Source organism: Numenius arquata, chromosome 32, assembly GCF_964106895.1.
Source record: "Numenius arquata chromosome 32, bNumArq3.hap1.1, whole genome shotgun sequence".
In the NCBI taxonomy this organism is placed as follows: Eukaryota; Metazoa; Chordata; class Aves; order Charadriiformes; family Scolopacidae; genus Numenius; species Numenius arquata.
Window position 1 is genome coordinate 999,711 of NC_133607.1, and position 21,136 is coordinate 1,020,846.

Genomic DNA, 21,136 nt, shown 5'->3' on the forward strand with positions numbered 1-21,136 from the left:
TGGTGTTCCTCTTGGGCTTCAAACTTCTTAAGAGAGTGAACTGCACTAGAGCATGATCAGTGCAGCCCAGACTGCCTTCAACTTTGATATCCCTGATGGCCTCACTTGCATTTGTGACCAACAAGTCCAACAATGCATCTCCTCGAGTAGGGCTGGTGATTTCTTGTCTCAAGAAGTTGTCGTCTAGGCACTCTAGAAGCTTCCTGGAGTGCCTGCAGCCAGCCGTGTTGCTTTTCCAACAGATGTCAGGGTGGTTAAATCACCCAGCAGGATGGGAGCCTGTGATCGTGATGCCTCTTCCAGCTGGAGTAAGAAGGCATCGTCGACAGGCTCTGCCTGGTCAGGAGGCCTGTAGTAGACTCCTACCACAAGGTTCCCTTTGTTGTCCCGATCTCTAATTCCTACCCACAAGCTTTCTACCTGCTCATGGCTATTCTTTAGCAACAACTCTTCACACTCTAGCCATTTCTTCACATAGAGGGCAACACCTCCACCCCTTCTTCCTCTCCTGTCCCTTCTGAATAGTTTGTAGCCATCAATGGCCACACTCCAGTCATAGGACTCGTCCCACCAAGTTTCCGTAATTGCTACTATGTCGTAGCTTTCCTGTAGCAGGATGGCTTCCAACTCATCCTGTTTGTTTCCCATGCTGCGTGCGTTGGTGTAGAGACACTTTAGTCGGTCTGCTGGCTGTGTCTCCTTCTTAGAGGGGCACTCCACTGATCTCCCAACATGTTTTGTGCCAAATACACTTCTGTCCCCTATTGTCTCAGGGGATCTCGGTTCCTCTCTGCAAGACCATGCCTTTGTTACAGTATTTACAGCATCTCCCACTTCAAGTGAGATGGCAGGCTGAAGGCTCTCCTTAGGCTTATTTCTGCTGGACTCGTGTTTAACCCCTTCCCCCTTCGAGCCTAGTTTAAAGCCTTTTCAACAAGCCCTTTCAACATTCCCCTCCCAGAGGATGGATGGCCTTAATGTCATCTGGGTGAAAGCCCTGGGTACATCCCTCACTCACACTCACCATCTTACCTGTCCCCAAACAGGAACTGGTGACTCCTAAATCCACTCCTATGTCTCTAAAAGCTCTGAGCTTTTCATTCCTGAACACACAGAGGAAGAGGAACTGCAGGGATGCAGTTTGCAGTTCCTCAAACCTGTGTGGAGAAAGAGCCCAGTATGAAAGCACAGCACTGGGGAGATCCCATTTTATTACAGAGATGCTAGGAGAAAGGCCAGCTCTGAGCCACTGTTAAACACAGTTTTATAAGGGAACCAGGTGACACCAAGTAGGTACATGCCTCGGGTGCCGTGATGCAAATGCAGACATATCTGTAGAAATAAAATAAACATGAACAAGAATGAAAACAGAGATAACGATAAATACAATGGATCAAAACAAAACATAAAAAAAGGATGTAAGGATGTAATCAGATACTGTGGGAGTCATTGGTGAAGAGAGCTGGAAAATTTCTCACTCTTGACAAACATCCATGAAATCAGACTCCTAATGGCATCCTTGAGCTCCTGGTTCCTCATGCTGTAGATGAGGGGATTCACCGCTGGAGGCACCACCGAGTACAGAAATGCCAACAGCAGGTCAAGGGATGGGGAGGAGATGGAGGGAGGCTTCAGGTAGGCAAAGAATCCAGTGCTGACAGTCAGGGAGACCACGGCCAGGTGAGGGAGGCACGTGGAAAAGGCTTTGTGCCGTCCCTGCTCAGAGGGGATCCTCAGCACGGCCCTGAAGATCTGCACATAGGAGAACACAATGAAAACAAAACAGCCAAATGCAAAACAGGCATTGACCACAAGAAGCCAAACTTCCCTGAGGTAGTCTGAGTCTGAGCAGGAGAGCTTGAGGATCTGGGGGATTTCACAGAAGAACTGGTCCAGGACATTGCCCTGGCAGAGGGGTATTGAAAATGTATTGGTTGTGTTTATCAGAGCGGAGAGAAACCCAGTGCCCCAGGCAGCTGCTGCCATGTGGACACAAGCTCTGCTGCGCAGGAGGGTCCTGTAGTGCAGGGGTTTGCAGATGGCAACGTAGCGGTCGTAGGCCATGATGGTGAGAAGACAGTACTCTGCTACGATAAAGAAAGAAAACAGAAAGAGCTGTGCAGCACATCCCCAGTAGGAAATACACCTGGTGTCCCACAGAGAATTGGCCATGGTTTTGGGGAGAGTGGTGGAGATGGAGCCCAGGTCAAGAACAGAGAGTTTGAGGAGGAAGAAGTACATGGGGGTGTGGAGGCGGTGGTCACAGGCTATGGCAGTGATGATGAGGCCGTTGCCCAGGAGGGCAGCCAGGTAGATGCCCAGGAAGAGCCCGAAGTGCAAGAGCTGCAGCTCCCGTGTGTCTGCGAATGCCAGGAGGAGGAACACAGTGATGGAGCTGCCGTTGGACATTTGTTCCATGTACACGTGGGGGTCTGTTCAAAAAGGAAAAGACAGTGAGGAGTCAGGACAGACACCTCTGAGCAGAACCTCTTCCACTTGTCACATTGAGCTCCCCCAAATGACCTCTGTCCTTCCAGGGAGACCTTGGTGCAGATCCTGGCGTGATCCTTGGTTGGTGCTGGCTGAGGGTGCAATGGGGAGCAGGGGACTCTGCTGGAGGCTCCAGAGGAGTCAGTTGTGCTGTGCAGCAACAGGCAAAGAGGAACCAGGAGTGGTCGCCGGTTACATCTACCCCTGATGGGAAAGAGCTTCTGACCATTGTCACTCCCAGGTCCCCTGGATGCAGAACAGAGCTCGGAGGGAGGATGTGTGTGTGTGTGTGTGTGTGTGTGTGTGTGTGTGTGTTTATTTTTCTGCTGTTGCCCCTGTCCCACCTGAAGAGTCATTTCTGAAGGCAGAAATCCCTGGCATTTTTGCTACACTACAAGTGCTGTTTTGAGAGTCCTGGGAGGCAACAGGACAGACCCTCAGTGCAGAAGGAGGAGAGCTGCTCTCTCCATCCCTCCTGCTCTCAGCTGCTTTGTGCTGGAACCCCTTTGGTCTGGAGGATGATCCCATGGAGAGCAGAGGAGTCCAGATCTGCAAACTCCCCTCCCCAGTGAAGATCTGTCAGCTTTTGGATGCCCAGAAGATGGGGTGTCCCTAATGGGGAGTTAACGTTACCCTCATCCCATGGACTGCATTGCCTTGAGACCCACAGGTTAGGAGAGGGCTTGGGCACCATCAGCATGGCAGGACCTGCAGGGTCAGTGTCTGAGCTCCTGCTGAAACCGTGCGATGGTTCAAAGGACCCACAACTATTTATTGTCAGACAATTACTCTATCACCCTATGACACCTCACACCAAAGAATGGGAATTGGGAAAAAAAAGAAGCCCATAGTGTTGAAATATAAACAGATTTTGTAGAATAAGATGAAATAATTAACATTAAAACACTTAAAATACATTAAATAATACTAAAGAATTAGTATCCTTTCTGATACCAATATAAAATGTACAAGGTTTATACTCAGCCCCTGGCTGCTCACCCACCTTCACACCCTGCACCATCCCCAGGACAAGGCACCCATCCTGGCCTGTCCCTCTGAGGGTGCTGCAGGGAAGCCCTGCTCTGGAGCACACCCTCATCCTCCTCTGCACTGCAGAGAGAGCCCAAAGGCTGTGGGCGATGACAGACTGAGGAGAACCCTTCAGGATCTGCAGGGCCATTGCCCTGCAGCCCGAGACTCACCGTGGAGAGGGCTGTGAAGCTTTGTCCCACCGTCAGCTCTCAGCTCTCCTACCACTCCCAACTGCCTTGAACCTCTCTCCGCATTGATCCTCTCATCCTCGCGCCTGAAGCTCTTCCCTCAGCTCTGCTGCGCTGGCTAAAACTGTCTCTCTGCAGCTCTGCCCGCTTGCCAGGAGCTGCCTCTGTCCCAAGAGCCCGGCCCAGCTCAGCAGCAGAGGACCAGCCCAAGGCAGTTTAATGACCCCTCTGGTGGGTTTGGTACCGAGCCCATGAACCTCAGACACTGAGAGCAAGTGGAAGAAACCTCTCAAGAAGTCAAGCTGTGACATCATCTCCAAAATAAACACTTTCGGGGAGTGTTCATGGGTCCCAGTGAGGACCATTCCCAACAAAGCCTCCCCAGGGGCTCGTTAGAGCAGAAAACTGGAGGCAATAAGGACAGGCAGGTAAAGGACAATTAAAGGTGGCTCTGATGCTGAGGAAACCTGACTGTGTCCCATTAAGGCAAAGGGCCGGGCTCTGACCCCCAGCCCCTGGGAAAGGAGATCTTGTCCCTCACACCTGGCTCAGGGCTCTTCCTGGGGCAGTGTGATGTGGGGATGTGCAATGCCAAGGGCAGGACTATGGCAGGACCCATCTGGGTGGGGCAAGGAGGTCATGAGGTCTTCCTGAGTGAGGTTAAGGGACCTTCTGGTAGGCCTTGGTGGCAGGGACAATAGCCATGATGAAAGAGACGTCACGTCTTTTTGGGGGGTAAACCCAGTCTTCCTCTGGCCCTCAACGGTCTCAACCGTAGTCTCCCCTACAGTGTCCCACAGCTGCACCTCTGTCTTCGAAGGCACCCAATTGTCTTTTCCATTTCACCGCAACAGCTCACTACCTTTCCTGATACCTCTCCATCCTCTCTCCCTGGCTGTTCCTAGAAAGAGAAAGCCATGCGCTGGTCCAGTCTCCCTCTGTGTCCCCTATTGGACCACAGCACTGCCCTTGGAGTGACATCTCTTTATCCTCAGTTTTTGTCTCAACATGGCCAGGCACACTTTGTGACATTCTTCCTTTCTCCTGCCTTTTTTCCACTATGAAGAAAAGCTCCACCATCTCTGAAACTCCCTTCAAGCAGTTCCAGGCTGTGACTGTGATGCTCTGAGCCTCCACTTCACCAGGCTGGAGAAGCCCATGTCCCTCAACCTCCCCCGAAAGGGGCCTCATGGCCTTGAGGCCATGAATCCCCTCTTGGCAGAGCTCCTCTGGACACTCCCCAGTCCTCCCCGCTTGTCAAGAACAGGAAGCCCCAAAGAGGGCCACATGAGTCCAGAGGTGGCCATACCAGGTTTCAGAGAGTGGGATGACAGCTCCCCTGGGGTGGGTGTCCCACGCTCCTCCTAACGCAGCCCCACACGCAGCTGCCCTTGTTCCTGGCGAGCGTGCACTACTGGCTCCTATGGCATCCCTCGGGGTGCCCAGGCCCTTCTGTATGGGAGCACCCAGCCAAACCGGTTTCAGAGCGCAATAGGTGAGATGCAGGGGGTTGTCATCCGACTCAGCTTCATCTCTGCCTTGCCTTGTCTATGCAGAGATAACTTGGGGGGAGCTGCAAAAACGGCTCAGCCCGGGGTTGTCTCAAGATTGCATCACAATAAGAACCGAAACCGAATGGAGCCTTAACTCTCTTAACGAATAAAATGCCCCGAGTCCCATCCCACCACTAGTCCCATGACTTTGAGTGCTAGACATCACAAAATTGGCAACAGAGACTTCGCCATCGCACCACCAGAGGTAAACATCCCAGATAGTGTAATCCACTCAGGCATAATCCTGCACCCCCACAGAATTAGGAAATATAAACCACAAGGTTTGAGGAGGAAAATGGGGGTAATCTTCCAACGATACAGCTGGCCTGTAGGAGATTCGTCCCCCACCTTGTCCAGGACGCTGTACAGGGTAACTTCCCAGGGATTGAGCGACCTTACCTGAGAGAAAGGGTAAGTGATAAAGAAACATACGTATGGTATATGGCATGCTATTAAGATCGTGATTTGTGCACTCTTTTAAGGTATTAATATCTAGCGCGCTTGTGGTTTGTGTTGTTACTTTTTGGGATCACTTGTAGGTTGCAATAGTGTATTCCGTGAATTGTTTTTAAATTGCAATAGTGTAATCGCCATTGTACACATAGAACTCGCAATAGTGACGTATTGGACCTGTGAGTGAAGTCCAAATAAATTGTTAATTTGAACCTCTCAGTGAAGTCCTTTTTCCCGTTTCGTCACACCTTCTCCTCAGGATCCCTGCCCAGCCAGTCAGGTCCCGGGCTGCCCTCATCTACGGGGTTATTCTTCCCCCCAGTGCAGCTCTGGCCACTTCTCCATGTGAAACTTCCAGAGGCTTCTGTTGCCCAAATCCCAGGGTTTCTCAAGGTCCCCCTGGACTGAAGCTCCATTTTGTCAGCTGTCCATATTAGTGTGCAGATGGTTACCCCGATGGTGGTGTCCCTCACAAGAGAACAGCATGGGGGGCTTCAGGGCACTACAAATACTCAAAGGTGCTGCTACTTTATCTCAATTTCTATCCAATGTAGGAATAGACATGGTGGCCATCTCAGAAACAGCTGCAAAGCCACGGCCAGTGAGGAAAGAGGGAGCAGAGGTGGATGTTTGTACTGGACGGTGCAGTGTTTCATGGGTAGATGGTGTTTGTTCACACATTACACTGAAGAGCCTGGATCCGCCTTCTTGATGACCTCCTGGTAGTTGTGGAAAAGTCAATTTTAGTTCTTCCCAAAGCCTTCTCTTCTCTACAATTGAACAACTTCATCTCTCTCAGCCTTTCATACTTATAATTTCAACCTTACAAATGCTGCCTGAGAGGGTTAGGGCTCTTCCAGTCCTATTGGATTTTACTGGGTTTCCAATGCACCTCAGGGATGTTGGAATATCATCACCCTCATGCCATCCTTTTCTGCATGTGTCACTCTCATTTGTCATCCTCTTGCAAAGCACAGCTCTTGCAGGCTGTCAGGAGAGCCTGTTCTGTCTGGACAAGCTGTCACCCACAATGACACACTGAACTTCCAGTGTTCCAGGCCCTGGTGGCACCATGACACCACTATGAGGGTCTGACTCAAGGGTTTCCATGACTGATGCTGACCCACATGCAGATGAGGAGTTAATGGCTGCAAGAACCACAGCAGCCATCATCAGAGACAACAGGTTTATCATGGGACTGTTCAAGTGTGAAGGGAGCTTGGGACGTCTCTAGACCAACCTCCTGCTCACAACAGGGTCAACACTGAATTCACCACAAGTTCCTTCCAATTCACTTTGTCCAACTGAGTCCTGAAAACCTCTTCTGAGGACTTCATCAGAGATCCTTGGGGAACTTCAATCTTGCTCTATGTTGTTGCCAGTTAAGGCTGGTCAGAGCAGACCGTGATTGCTGGAAGCTGCTGGCAAGCTCTCGCAGCTTCTAAAGAGCTCTGTCCTTGATGAAAGGGGGCACTGCTGAGAGGTTGCTGAAGCTTGTCCATCCCTTGGACTATTAACCTCTGCTGCTTTTCCACGCAAGAACCAATGACCCTGTCCCTGGAGACCTGGAAGACATGAAGCTTTCTGTTCACTAATTTTACTTTTAGCTAAGCCTCTTCTAACTCTCTGAAATTAACGGCGTATTGGGCAGAAACCTGTTTGTTCTCAGCATGATAAGACATGATAAGACAGTTTACAGCTGATGCCAAGGAATGGTGTGCAGAGAAGCTCTTGCTTATACTTATTAATATAACAACCAAGGTCAGCTCATGTTGTTATTTGCCCTGTTGGAGGGTCAGAAGTGGAAAAGCGTAGAGGGGTCGCACCTGTGGGAGGAGGGGACAGGAGAGGTGACCCCAAACCGACCAACAGGGGATTCCATCCCATCTGCCTCATGCTCAGTATAAAAGCTGAGGGATCAAAGGGTCAGTCTCTTTCTTCAACGGCAACATCAGAGGAGGGCCCTGTCTGTTCATCTGCCTTTGATCCCGAGACGTGTTCCTGACTCCAGATCCGGAATCCAGTTCGCATCCATCACTGGGTCCAGTCTGGGACTTTCCCAGTGCCTGGAGGTGACATGATTGTCATCCTGGGATCTTAATATGGTTTTGAATATATTGTATCTATTTCATTATTTTCTTTTTATTTTATTAGTGACATTGCATTAAAGTAGCTTAGTTTTTTCTAAACTCTAAATCTCTTTACTCTCTCCCTCTTCTGCTCAGAGTGAGAGGTGGGGGAGAGCATCTGTCATCTCGTTATGGGCCAATCCAGCCCAAACCACAGCATGAGGCCATGTCTGGAGTGCTGTGTCCAGTTCTGGGCTCCCCAGTTCAAGAAAGACAAGGAACTACCGGAGAGAGTCCAGCAGAGGCTACAAAGATGATCAGGGACTGGAGCCCCTCTCTGATGAGGAAAGGCTGAGAGACCTGGGTCTGTTTAGCATGGAGAAGAGAAGACTGCGAGGGGACCTCGTTGATGCTGATCAATATCGAAAGGGTGGGTGTCAGGAGGATGGGGCCAGACTCTGTTCAGTGGTACCCAACAATGGGCAATGGGCACAAAGCAGAACACAGAAGTTCCATCTGAACATGAGGAACAACTTCTTTACTGTGATTGTGGCAGAGCCCTGGAACAGGCTGCCCAGAGAGGGTGTGGAGTCTCCTGCTCTGGAGACATGCAAATCCCGCCTGGATGTGATCCTGTGCAACCTGCTCTGGGTGACCCTGCTTTGCCAGGGGGTTGGACTAGATGATCTCTAGACGTCCCTTCCAACCCCATCTCATTCTGTGATTCTGTAACTGGAGAAGAACAGGCTCCATGGAGACCTTACAGAGGCCCTTCAATATTTAAGTGGAGTTTATAAGTAAGATAGAGACTTTGCACCAAGGCCTGTAGTGACAAGACATGAGATATCAGTTTTAAACTGAAAAAGAGCGGATTTAAAATAGGCATAAGAAAGAATTTTTTTATGATACGTTTTGTCAGATGCTGAAACAAGCTGCCCAGAGAAGTTGTAGGTGCCCCAGGGTATGAAGGCTATTGGGGTATGAAAGTGGATATGAGGATATGAAGGTATCAAAGTGTGGTTTTTATGAATATTTCAGAGAGTATATTTTGTGAGGGTTTCAGAGATCGTCTGCTGACAAACACCAACGAAGGAAAAGACTGAGTCATTCACAACTATTGGATTTCTAGAGCTTTCAAAGATTGTTTGATACTAATTATTTACTGCTTTTTGCAAAAAGATAAGCATCTTAATTATATAGGTTAACCACTGTATCTGTTTGTGTGCGTGCCATTCAATTTAGGAAACTGTTGTGAGTCTTCTGTTTGTGCGTGTGTGATTTCATTTAGGAAACTAAATGAACGTCTCAGCTGAACCTTGCCATTTTTGAATCTTTAAAGAAGTTCTCTGTGTTGATTATAGCAAATTTTGTTAAATCATTTTGATAATTGGCAGATGATTAATATTGTCAAAATCATACAACTTAACCCTGTGTTAATATATCTTACGTTGCTGCCACCTCACAGTTGTGCAGGATCCTAAATGAACATTAGCAACAAGACATGACATGAGGAGAAAGCAATGTCCCTTGAAGGGTAGTGCTGTGGTGCCTGAGCTCAGCCAGAGGGAGCCTGGATCAGGGCAATGCTCAGTGTTCCAAGGAAGAGGCAGGGAGGAAGAAGAGCTGTCAGTAAAGGCAAGGGGATGCCGCAGCGGGAGCAAGGGGAGGACAGAGGTTGGGTGTCCACAGCATGCAGGTCTTTGTCCCCGTGGCTATGGCTGTTGTCTCTGCTACCAAGGCTGGAAAGGAGACATGTTAATCTCATGGAACGGGGGCCTCATTGCTTCCTTGCACCCCCTGCCAGGGAGGCTGGGAGGTGACTGTCGTGGTCCTTCCCTCGGCATTGCACACCCCACATCACGCTGCCCCGGGAAGAGCCCTGAGCCAGTGTGAGGGACAGGACCCCCCTTCCCAGGGCTGACCCCTTGCCATGATAAAACACAGCAAGGCTTTCCTCAGCATCAGACACACCTGCACAGTGCCTTTGCCCACCTGTAATCACAGCCTCCAGTTTCCTGCTCAGAGAAATCCATGGGGAGGCTTGGTCTGTAATGGCCCTCGGTGGGGCCAATTAATGCTCCAAGAGACTCTGGCATTTGCTTCTGGCTTTGACTCCTGGAGAGGTTGTTCAAGCTCCTCTCAGTATCTGAGGTTCATGGGCTCAGCACCAAATACACCACAGGGCTCCTTAAAGTGCAGAAAGCCCTAATGAGCCACATCTCTTTCGGAATTTCATTCAGGGCTTCCAGACATGTACAGCTGATTGGAAAGGTCTCAGGAGTCTACTTAAAGCGGGATTTCAATGAGAACTATAAATGAGAAATTAATTTCCCATTTTGAGAGGGGATCTTATTATTTTTTCAGAGGAAGCGATAGCAGCTTTGTCCAATTGACATTGAACCAGAGGGTCTCCTAAGGAGGACCAGAGAGGCACCAACTGCCATCTCCTGGAGGTCCCCCCTCTCTGTACAACTTTCCCCCCACCTCCTCCACCCCACCATTTCTCTTGGGGGCCGCCTGGGACTTGCTTCCTTTTCCTACATCAGACTTTGTCACTGACTCTGCAGCTGAATGTTACAGCACCATTGCACCAATTCCCACCTGATTTACCCTCAGGCTTGGCTGTAAATAGACACAAGACTCTTATTAATTTTGAACAACCACAAGTGTGATATGACACAAATTAATAAAAAGAAGCAACACGTTCCTCGGCTGTGTTCCAAGTACGAACCTTGAATAAGGTCCACCTTCCTCAACTGGGGACCATAAAAGAAATATTTTAGAAGGATAGATCAGAAATGATAAATAAACACACCATTAGTGAGTTGGTTACAGAGATCATTCAGCAGACTCCTGGCAGACAGGCAAGCTTTTAGCTCCCTGAGGGTCAAAGCAGTGAGAGGTGACTGAAGGAACAATGTGTAAGGGGAGGACAAAACTCCTGAGGAGCCAGGAAAGAGCATATGGCCAGAGAGTCTGCTGAGAAGGTGTCTATGGACACAGCCCATTTAATCAGGAGAGGTGGGAATACCTGAAAAATAGTGAGATTAAGTGTAACAGACTATGGACACTGCGAGTCATGGCAGGATCCGTATTTTTTTCTTCTGCAGTTAATGCATATCCTGAAATTCCCCAATTTGGCATGCTTTGGGGAAAATTTGTTGGTTTTAGTAGAAGGATTCCATCTTTTCAGCTGGTGAAAATGTGCTCATATTTTTTTAAATCTGGAAAAATTTTCTCAGGCTCTCAGGTAGAGCTCCAACATCCATTTTGCCTTATTCTTAGCTAAATTTTCAGCCCAGAGCCTTGTTCACCAACTCATGTCTCTGCTGATCTCCCTGCCCATCTTCCCGTGGTCACATCTACTCAGCTGTCTGTGTCGCCTGATCCCATGCCCACCTCTAGCGAATGAAATTAGTTGTTGTGGAGCAACATTCTACAGTAAAATGAAAAACCATTTGTCAGTGTGGAAAGCATTACTGAGTTATGACTGAGAAAGAAAAGAACCTGGGTTACATCATGTGCTCATTAACACCATTGCATTTAGTAAAACTTTTCCTCAAAGACAGTCTCTCCTCAAAGTCTCCCTGCAACTGTACAGAAATTGAGATGCCAGAACAAACTCATTATGGTTGCTGCACACTAACAAGTTCCCAGCGGAAAGCCACAGAGTGTGGAGGCTGTGGAGGGCCATGTCAGGAATAACGAGTCTTAGAGGTTTGGAAGAGTCTGCTGAGGGCTGTGGACGGATGAAGCCCCCATCCCTGGGGGCTGATTAGAGCAGAAAATCAGAGGCAGTGATTTCAGGATGACAAAGAAAGGAGGCAGAGACGTCCTGTAGCCCCTTGGATGCACCCTGTCAAGCCAAGGGGCCCAGTGCTAACCCCCAGCCCATTGAAATGGTGATGCTTTTGGTCATCACCACATGAGGTTTCCCTCTGGTCACCAGGAGGGCCCACACACGCCGAGCCCTTACACACTTCTGCCCCTCAGACCTGGCACTGCCCCACTCACCCTAAGCCTTTGCCTGTGTCCTGACCCTAACACCTGACCTGGAGCTCTCATCTTTAGCCCTTCCCTGAACACCAGTGCCAAAACTGAAACCCTCACCCACTGCCTGAAGCCTAAAGCCAAACCCAACTCCCTAATCCTGGCCCTCAACCTCCCTTCATCTTCAACCCCTCTCCTAAACCTAACACATGTTTCCCAGGAGGCAGAAGGAGGGCAGGGATTGTGAGGTTCTGGAGGGAAAGGCCAGGGAGATGAGAGGAGAGGTTAGGGGCAGGCAAGAGGAAGATGAAGGTAAAGGTCACGTTTCCGGAGAGTAGGTTGGGATGTCATCTCTACTGGAGGAAGCTGGCAGGGAAGAAGCAGCACTGTGAGGTGCTCCAGATGCCTGAGAGTTTCATCGAGGAGAGAAGGGAGTGTGGGTCAGGTCAAAGAGAGGCGTGTTTGATGAACAGCGTTCAGTTTCTGTGTGTGAGTTCCCTACTCCTGAAATACAAGCCTTAACCCTGGCCCTCACCTCTGGCCCTAACCCAACCCCCCAACCCACAGAGCCGACCAGCGCTCAGAGCAGTTACAAAAATCCCATGGGAGAATCCCAAACCCTCACCTGAGCCTCACCCGCATCCCTTACCCTCAGAGGAGAGCTCTCCCCCCTAGCTCTACCCAGAGCACAAAGCAGAAGCTCACCGGACTTTTGAGTTTGAGGGAACCCAAACTGCTGACAGAAACCCCCAACCCCTAAGGCCTCACACCCTCCCTCGAAACCCCGAACCTTCCTCCTCTCCTCTAACCCTCACTCTAAGCTGGTTTTCTCCCAGGAGGCAGAGTGAATGCAGAGATTGTGAGGTCCCGGAGTGTCGGAGTGGGAGACGGACCCGGAGTAACGATGAGTCTCAATATGAGTATGGTCGTTCTCACTTTATTCAAGATCTCACAGAGTATATAAAGACAGACAAGCAGAGCACGCGCTAGCGACAGCTATACGATTGGCTTACAGTCTCTGTTCACGCGCCTAGAGCGCTCACACAATTAGTGCAGACCTCTTGTCCACGCGCAGCAGATGTTTCTCTATCTCCCGGAGGCAGTACCGCTTATCACTTACTTATCATGTAGCTACTTCTTCATACTTCTGTTTCTCAAGGACAGTTCACAGCCTCCTCTGGGCTTTCATCCCTATCAAAGACTGGGTTGCTCATTGCAATCAAGTCGTGCCCTTTTTCACTCAGCCATTCCTCCACAATTCCCCCTTCTTGTTTTTGAGCAATCCAGGCTTGGTTTACTACTTTTAACATAGCTCTCTTAATACAACTAAGCACTAAACATAAGCAGAGACCTATAATCATAAGGGTTATTATAATGCGCAAGCCTTCAACAAGCAAGCCTACTAACCATTGTGGCATATTCCCAAACAAGTTAGTCAGCCACCCATCTAAAAACCCATGGTTTTGATGAATTTTGTTTGCATGCTCTTTTAACCACTGCAACTGTTTATGAATTGATTCGCTGTGATCGGACAAGTTCATACAGCACATGCCTTCAAAATCCTCGCAACCATGACCTTGAGCTAATAGCAGAAAGTCAATTGCCGCCCTATTCTGCAAAATTGCGTGGTGTAAGCTATTTTGATCTCCTAACAGAGTTTCTGTTACCTCAGTGGTGACTTTAGCTTGTTTTTCAGCCCAACAAGCTAACCGTCCTATCTCCTTCAAAGCTCTGCCTGATGCTGCCCCAGGTACAAACAGGGATAAAAACACTCTCTCAGTGGGATTGAGTAAGGTAACTTCATCATTGCAATTTGGTGGGAGACCCGTGACTGCCCATTTCGTACGTGCGGCGTTTTCTCCATTGGTCCCATTTTTCCACCAGTTTTGATTTGGGGCCGACAATGTTAATTTGCCAAGATAACATGGACCACCTATCCCATTTTTCGGAATTCCCTGCCATGCCCTGTCACCACATATCAAAAACACGTCTGGCGGCAAGGCTTTTGGGGTGGCATTGTTCCAAATTTGCTGTTCCCCTTTCGTTCCAACCCCAAGGGCTCCCAATCCTTGTTTTGATGTGTCATTTGTGCCACAGAATGCGCCTTTATATCTATAGTCATAGTAGTTTGCTTTCGGAGTGACGTTTGTCCACCCCATCCAATTAAATGATCGATAATAATTTATGCCAGTAAAGGCAGGTCCTCCAAAAAATATGCAGGTTTGAGTCCAGTTCTGGGAGACATTTCCAATTCTCATTGATCCTAACAGTTCTAATTCTTGAGGGTCCCAAGGCAGTGTAACATTCAAGCTATTAAGGAGCGTGGCACTACAATTACTAACACTCTGAGAATTAGTGCAGTTCTGCTTACTATACTTGCTAAAGTCTTCTACCTTAAAACCAGGCACTCCTATCAAACATGTCCGAAAAGGCTCTGTAGCAGAGGCAAGCGATAGACAAAAGGCTTGTTGTCCTGTCTTATTCGCCCAGGTGACCCACATGTTTTCCCTAGGTTCAATCTTGTGGAGGGTCATTACCGCCGGGATCAATATCCCCAGGGTCAGGATCTTGAACATCTTGGTTGTCAGGCGGATCATGTCGAGTCAGAGCAGGTTTTACAGCTCGACTGGGCACCCACACTGGACCGCAATCTGTGGAGACACACATATAACCTCGACCATTAAATATAACAGGAACAGGCCCCATCCAAATTCCAGAGACTGGATCTTTATACATCACTTTGAGTTGCGGGAGTATTGTTGTACTATTGAACTTAAGGTTTTGATGGTGAATCATCACTGGCAGTTCCTCTCGATCACCCACGAGACAGAGAAAGTTCAACGTAAGGAGCACACGATGTAGCCTTTGCTGAGCATCTGTCTCTACTCCCTTTTGTTTACCTAGATAGTCCTTCAATACTTGATGAGTGCGTTCCACTAATCCTTGTCCCGTAGGCGAATGTGGGATCCCTGTCGTGTGATCGACCCCCCATCTTAGCAAAAACTTTCTAACCTTTTGACTAACACAAGCAGGCCCATTATCAGTTTTAATGCATTCAGGCACTCCTAATACAGCAAAGCAAGCAAGCGTTTACATACATGATGTGCCTTTTCTCCAGGCAATGTGGTTGCCCAGATCATTTTTGAAAATGTATCAATGGTCACATGTACATACTTCAAGCGACCAAACTCTGGGATATGTGTGACATCCATCTGCCATAACTCTAACGCCTTTAATCCTTTTGGGTTCACTCCTAACCCTATTCCTGGGCCATGGCTCCCACATTTCGGGCAGGCTTGGATAATGCCTCGAGCCTCATTTTCTGTTAAATTAAATTGTCTTTTTAGCCCTTTTGCATTTTGGTGAAAATTCTCATGACTCTGCCTAGCTTGTTGAAATTTATCCATAGGGGGCACATGACACACTGGACTAACCAGGCTGTCAGCAAGTTGATTGCCCTGGCCTAATCCAAGGTCTAGCTGATGACTACGAATATGGATAACACAACAGGCAGCTGTTCTTTGGTCAAGTATAGATCGCAACCAAATAAACAAACTCCCCAGCCTAGGATTAGCTGTCTCTCTAAGTAGAGCGTCTTCCAGGCGTGGCACTATTCCAGCCACATATAATGAGTCTGTTACTACATTCAAGGGAGCGCTTAGCCAATTGTTCAAGGCCCAAACTACTGTGGTTAGTTCCAATGTTTGAAGGGAATCTCGAGGTTGTCCCTCTATGATATGCTGACACCATTGACCCTTTTCCTGCCAAACACAGGCTGCACGCCGCAAGCGTTTGCCTGCATCTGTATACACAGTGATACCATCTGACAATGGGTCTTTCTGTACCTTGGGTCTTTCTAGCCACTGATTTCTTTTTAGAACTTGCCATAATTTCCCTTGTGGTTGTTGTGAATGCACTCTCCCACTGTAGCCTAACAAGGCCTCTTGCATGGCAGCGTCATTGCGCAGCCACCATTCTAAATCTACAGTGTTAACAGGTATGCTAATATCCTCTGGTTCTTTGCCACTGATTTCTATGATTCGTGATCTTCCTTTTCGTATCAATTCACCTACTGCTTCAGTTCGCGTTTGAATGCTCGTTTTTGGTTGTACACTTAAGAACACCTATTCTAAGACATTGAACACATTCTCTTTTGTTACCTTCCCTTCGCATTTGTCAGTGGCATCACCAAAGAAGGAGAAGAGAGTAGCAAGTTCCCCCTTTTTGTTTTGCCATTGACAAATGACTGCATATGGTGAATCTTTCCCATTACATATTATCAGAGACACTGACAACATTAAAATGCGTCGAGATGACCACGTCGATTGCAGTTTTTGTGCAATTTGTTGTAGTGCTGCTTGCTGCGTCGCTGTCAGAGTAAGCCGTTGGCTGGATGATTGCTTCTCAATAATTCTGTCGTGGTTTTGGCTGAATTTACTAAAACCGGACCGGCAGATGGCCCTTCCCCCCCCTTCCCCCCCCTAAAAAGAGGAGAGAGGAGGAGAAAGAGATAAGGAGATTCAGAAGTTTAGAATGAACTAAACTACTTTAATGAAAAATTAATATTAAAATAAAAATAAAGAAGAAAATAATGAAATAGATACAATATATACAAAACCGTATCAAGCTCCCAGGATGACAGTCACATCACTGGCAGGCACTGGGGAAGTCCCAGACTGGACTCAGTGACGAATGGGAACTGGATTCCAGCTCTGGAGTCAGGAACACCCGGATCGGGATCAAAAGCAGATGAACAGACAGAGTCCTCTCTGGACGTCGGCCATCGCAGGAAAGGGGCTGACCCTTTGATCCCTCAGCCTTTATACTGAGCGTGGGGCAGATGGGATGGAATACCCTAGTTGGTCAGGTTGGGGTCACCTGTCCTGTCCACTCCTCCCCACCGACGTGACCCCTCTACGTTTTTTCCGTTTCCGACCCTCTAAGGGGGCAAATAATGAAATTGGCTGACCTTGGTTGTTATAGCAATAAGTATAAGCAAGGGCCTCCCTGCATACCATTCCTTGGCATGGAGCACAAACATTGGTCTTATCACTCTGAGAACGAGCAGTTTTCTCCACAATATGCCGTTAATTTCAGAGAGTTAGAGGAGGCCTAGCTAGGATGTAAAGTTACAGAACAGAAAATTGGTTCGGTTTTACTTCAAACCGGGACATTCCACCCCTTATTCCATACCATTTGCATCATGCTTAAATTACAACTACTATCATCTATAAAATCTATACATACATACATATATAGATAGATATATGTAAATCACTCAGTTATAATTTATCTCTATATACAAAAGCTTAAGTCCATTTCACAGTAGATCAGGTTCTCAGGGTAGGAAAGACAGTGTGAAATTCATTGTGGTTCGTGCCCATGGGTAACATGTCCATCTCAGAGAAGTTTTACTAGACGCCACTTGATCAATCCGGCTAGGTTTCATCCTGAAAAACACTTACAAAACACTGTTAGTATTGTAAACAACTAACATCATACTCGGAATTAAGTATTCTCACCCAGGGTCAAATTCCCTTGAGGTACACATTGAACTTCTCCATTCTTCAGCATCACCCACCAAGTACATCCAGGTCCTTGAGCAAAAACAGTCCCACGAATGGGTTTGCCTTTGCCCGAGGCAGGAAAAACCCATACAGTTTTCCCTAGTATATTCCTTTCATGCACCACAGGGACTTTATCCCCTTCTACAATATGTAAAAGGCCTGATTGAGCAGGACCACCTCGATTGATGGATCCCCTGGTATTAACTAACCAAGTAGCGTGAGCTAAATGCTTGTCCCAATTTTTAAAGGATCCACCACCCATCGCTTTTAGGGTAGTTTTTAACAATCCATTGTATCGTTCAATTTTTCCAGAAGCTGGTGCATGATAGGGAATATGATATATCCACTCAATACCATGTTCTTTTGCCCAGCTACTTATAAGATTGTTTTTGAAATAAGTTCCATTGTCAGACTCAATTCTTTCTGGAGTACCATGTCGCCACAAGACTTGCTTTTCAAGGCCCAGGATGGTATTCCGGGCAGTGGCATGGGGCACAGCATAGGTTTCCAACCATCCGGTGCTTCCTTCCACCATTGTAAGCACGTAACGCTTACCCTGGCGGGTTTGAGGGAGTGTGATATAGTCGATTTGCCAAGCCTCCCCATACTTGTATTTCAACCACCGACCTCCATGCCACAAAGGTTTTAACCTTTTAGCTTGCTTGATTTCGGCGCATGTTTCACAATCGTGGATAACCTGCGCTATTGCGTCCATGGTTAAATCCACCCCTCGGTCACGAGCCCATTTGTACGTTGCATCTCTTCCTTGATGACCTGAAGTGTCATGGGCCCATCGAGCTAAGAACAATTCACCTTTATGTTCCCAGTCTAAATCTGTCTGGAAAATCTTAGCTGCTCGGTCCACTTGCTGATTGTTTCGATGTTCCTCAGTGGCTCGACTCATAGGTACGTGGGCATCTACATGGCGTACTCTCACGACTAGTTTCTCTAGCCGGTCAGCAATATCTTGCCATAATTCAGCAGCCCAAATGGGTTTACCCTTGCACTGCCAGTTGCTCTGCTTCCATTGTTTTAACCATCCCCACAGAGCATTTGCCACCATCCATGAGTCAGTATAAAGATAGAGCATTGGCCACTTTTCTCGCTCAGCAATGTCTAGGGCCAGCTGGATAGCTTTTACCTCTGCAAATTGACTTGATTCACCTTCTCCTTCAGTAGCTTCTGCAACTCGTCGTGTAGGACTCCATACAGCAGCTTTCCATCTTCGATGCTTTCCTACAATACGACAAGATCCATCAGTGAACAAAACATACTGTTTCTCATTATCTGAGAGTTCATTATATGGCGGGGCTTCCTCAGCACGTGTTACCACCTTCTTTGGTGGCATTGTGAAATCTCCGCCTTCAGGCCAGTTTGTGATCACTTCTAGAATTCCTGGACGATTTGGATTTCCTATTCGAGCTCGCTGTGTAATTAAGGCAATCCACTTACTCCAGGTAGCATCGGTGGCATGATGAGTAGAAGGAACTTTACCTTTGAACATCCAACCTAACACTGGCAATCGGGGTGCCAGGAGGAGCTGTACTTCAGTACCAATTACTTCTGAAGCAGCTCTAACTCCTTCATACGCTGCCAAGATTTCTTTCTCAGTTGGAGTATAGTTGGCCTCAGAGCCTTTATAGCCTCGACTCCAAAATCCCAGGGGTCGACCTCGAGTCTCCCCTGGTCCTTTCTGCCATAGGCTCCAGGTAGGGCCATTATCTCCAGCTGCAGTATACAGCACATTTTTAATGTCCTGTCCTCTTCGGACTGGTCCAAGTGCTACTGCACGCACAATCTCCTGTTTAATTTGTTCAAAGGCTTGTCGTTGCTCAGGACCCCACACAAACTCATTTTTCTTTCGAGTCACTTCATAGAGAGGTTTCACAATCTGACTATAACCTGGAATATGCATTCTCCAGAATCCCACAACGCCTAAGAAGGCTTGTGTTTCCTTTTTGTTAGTAGGTGGGGACATAGCTGTTATTTTGTTAATCACCTCCATTGGGATCTGGCGACGACCATCTTGCCATTTAATTCCCAAGAATTGGATGTTTCGTGCAGGTCCCTTGACCTTACCTCTTTTCACAGCAAAACCTGCTTTCAGAAGAATCTCAATTACTTTCTTACCTTTCTTGAAAACTTCTTTTGCTGTATTACCCCACACAATGATGTCATCAATGTATTGCAGGTGTTCTGGAGCTCCACCCTTCTCCAGTACAGTCTGGATCAGTCCATGGCAAATAGTAGGGCTGTGTTTCCACCCCTGGGGCAGTCGATTCCAGGTATACTGGACACCCCTCCAGGTGAAAGCAAACTGTGGCCTGCACTCTGCTGCTAAAGGAATAGAGAAAAAGGCATTAGCAATGTCAATTGTAGCATACCACTTGGCTGCCTTCGACTCTAGTTCATATTGCAGTTCTAGCATGTCTGGCACAGCAGCACTCAGTGGTGGTGTGACTTCATTCAGGCCACGATAGTCTACTGTTAGACGCCAGTCACCATCAGACTTGCGCACTGGCCATATCGGGCTGTTAAAGGGTGAGCGAGTCTTGCTGATCACTCCTTGAGTCTCCAGCCGACGAATCAGGTTCTGAATGGGAATCAAAGAATCTCGGTTAGTGCGATACTGTCGTCGATGCACCGTGGAAGTAGCAAGTGGTACCTGCTGTTCTTCAACCTTCAGCAATCCTACCACAGAAGGGTCATCTGAAAGGCCAGGTAAGGTAGACAGCTGTGTAACACCCTCAGTCTCTACAGCTGCTATACCAAAAGCCCACCGATACCCTTTCGGGTCTTTGAAATACCCTCTCTTGAGGTAGTCTATGCCAAGGATGCACGGAGCATCTGGGCCAGTCACAATAGGATGCTTTTCCCATTTATTCTTATTCAAGCTCATTTCGGCTTCCAGTACAGTCAGTTCTTGAGATCCTCCTGTCACTCCTGCAATAGTAACTGATTCTGTCCCTCTATGATTCGATGGCATTAGGGTACACTGTGCACCAGTGTCCACCAGGGCTCTATACTTTCGTGGCTCTAATGTGCCAGGCCATCGAATCCACACAGTCCAATAAACTCGGTTATCCCTCTCCTCCTCCTGGCTGGAGGCAGGGCAACCCTAATGCTGAGGACAGCATCTCCAATTGCAAGGTGAGTTCCTGTCTGGACAGGGGCAGTGCATATTCTGAACTGGAGCAGCCATATTCATGTAACCATCCTTTCTTCTGTTTGCTTTACCTTGCAACTCAAGCACTCGTGCCTGTAGGGCTGAAGTAGGTTTTTTATCCCATCTCCTCATGTCCTCTCCATTATTGCAGAGGCAAAGCCACAGGAAACCTCGAAGCGAGTCCTGTTTCCCTTTGGTTGGTCTCATAGGAGGGCGTTTTTTCTTAATGGCTGCAACTCTGGTCTTAACTGCAGCTTGGGTCTGAGCAGGCACCTCAGTCTGAGCTGCAACTTGGATCTGAGCAGGAGCTTGAGCCTGAGCTGCAACTTGAGTCTGAGCTGGAGAAGAGTAAGATTCTCTCCCAATCTCAGCAAGTTTTTCAAGCAGTTTGTGAAAAATTGTGTCGTTTTGCTCAACTATTGCCTTGGTCATTTTCTCTATTGTCTCATTCTGTGTCTTATTCATATTCTCTATTGTTTCAGCTTGTGTCTTATTCTGTTCAGCCATCTTCTCAGTTTGTTCAGCCACTTTCTTAGTCAGGTTTTCTATTGCTGCAATACCGATGGGACGAGAGAGACTATCTTCATACTGTCGCACCCTATCAGCGACCTCATTTACAGTTGGTGTA

At 47.9% G+C, this 21,136-nt stretch overlaps 1 pseudogene; it reads right to left on the minus strand.

Annotated features, from left to right (window-relative positions):
* Positions 1-1,446: 1,446 nt before the first annotated feature.
* LOC141476437 (olfactory receptor 14C36-like) lies at positions 1,447-18,626 on the minus strand (annotated as a pseudogene).
* Between the last annotated feature and the right edge of the window lie 2,510 nt (positions 18,627-21,136).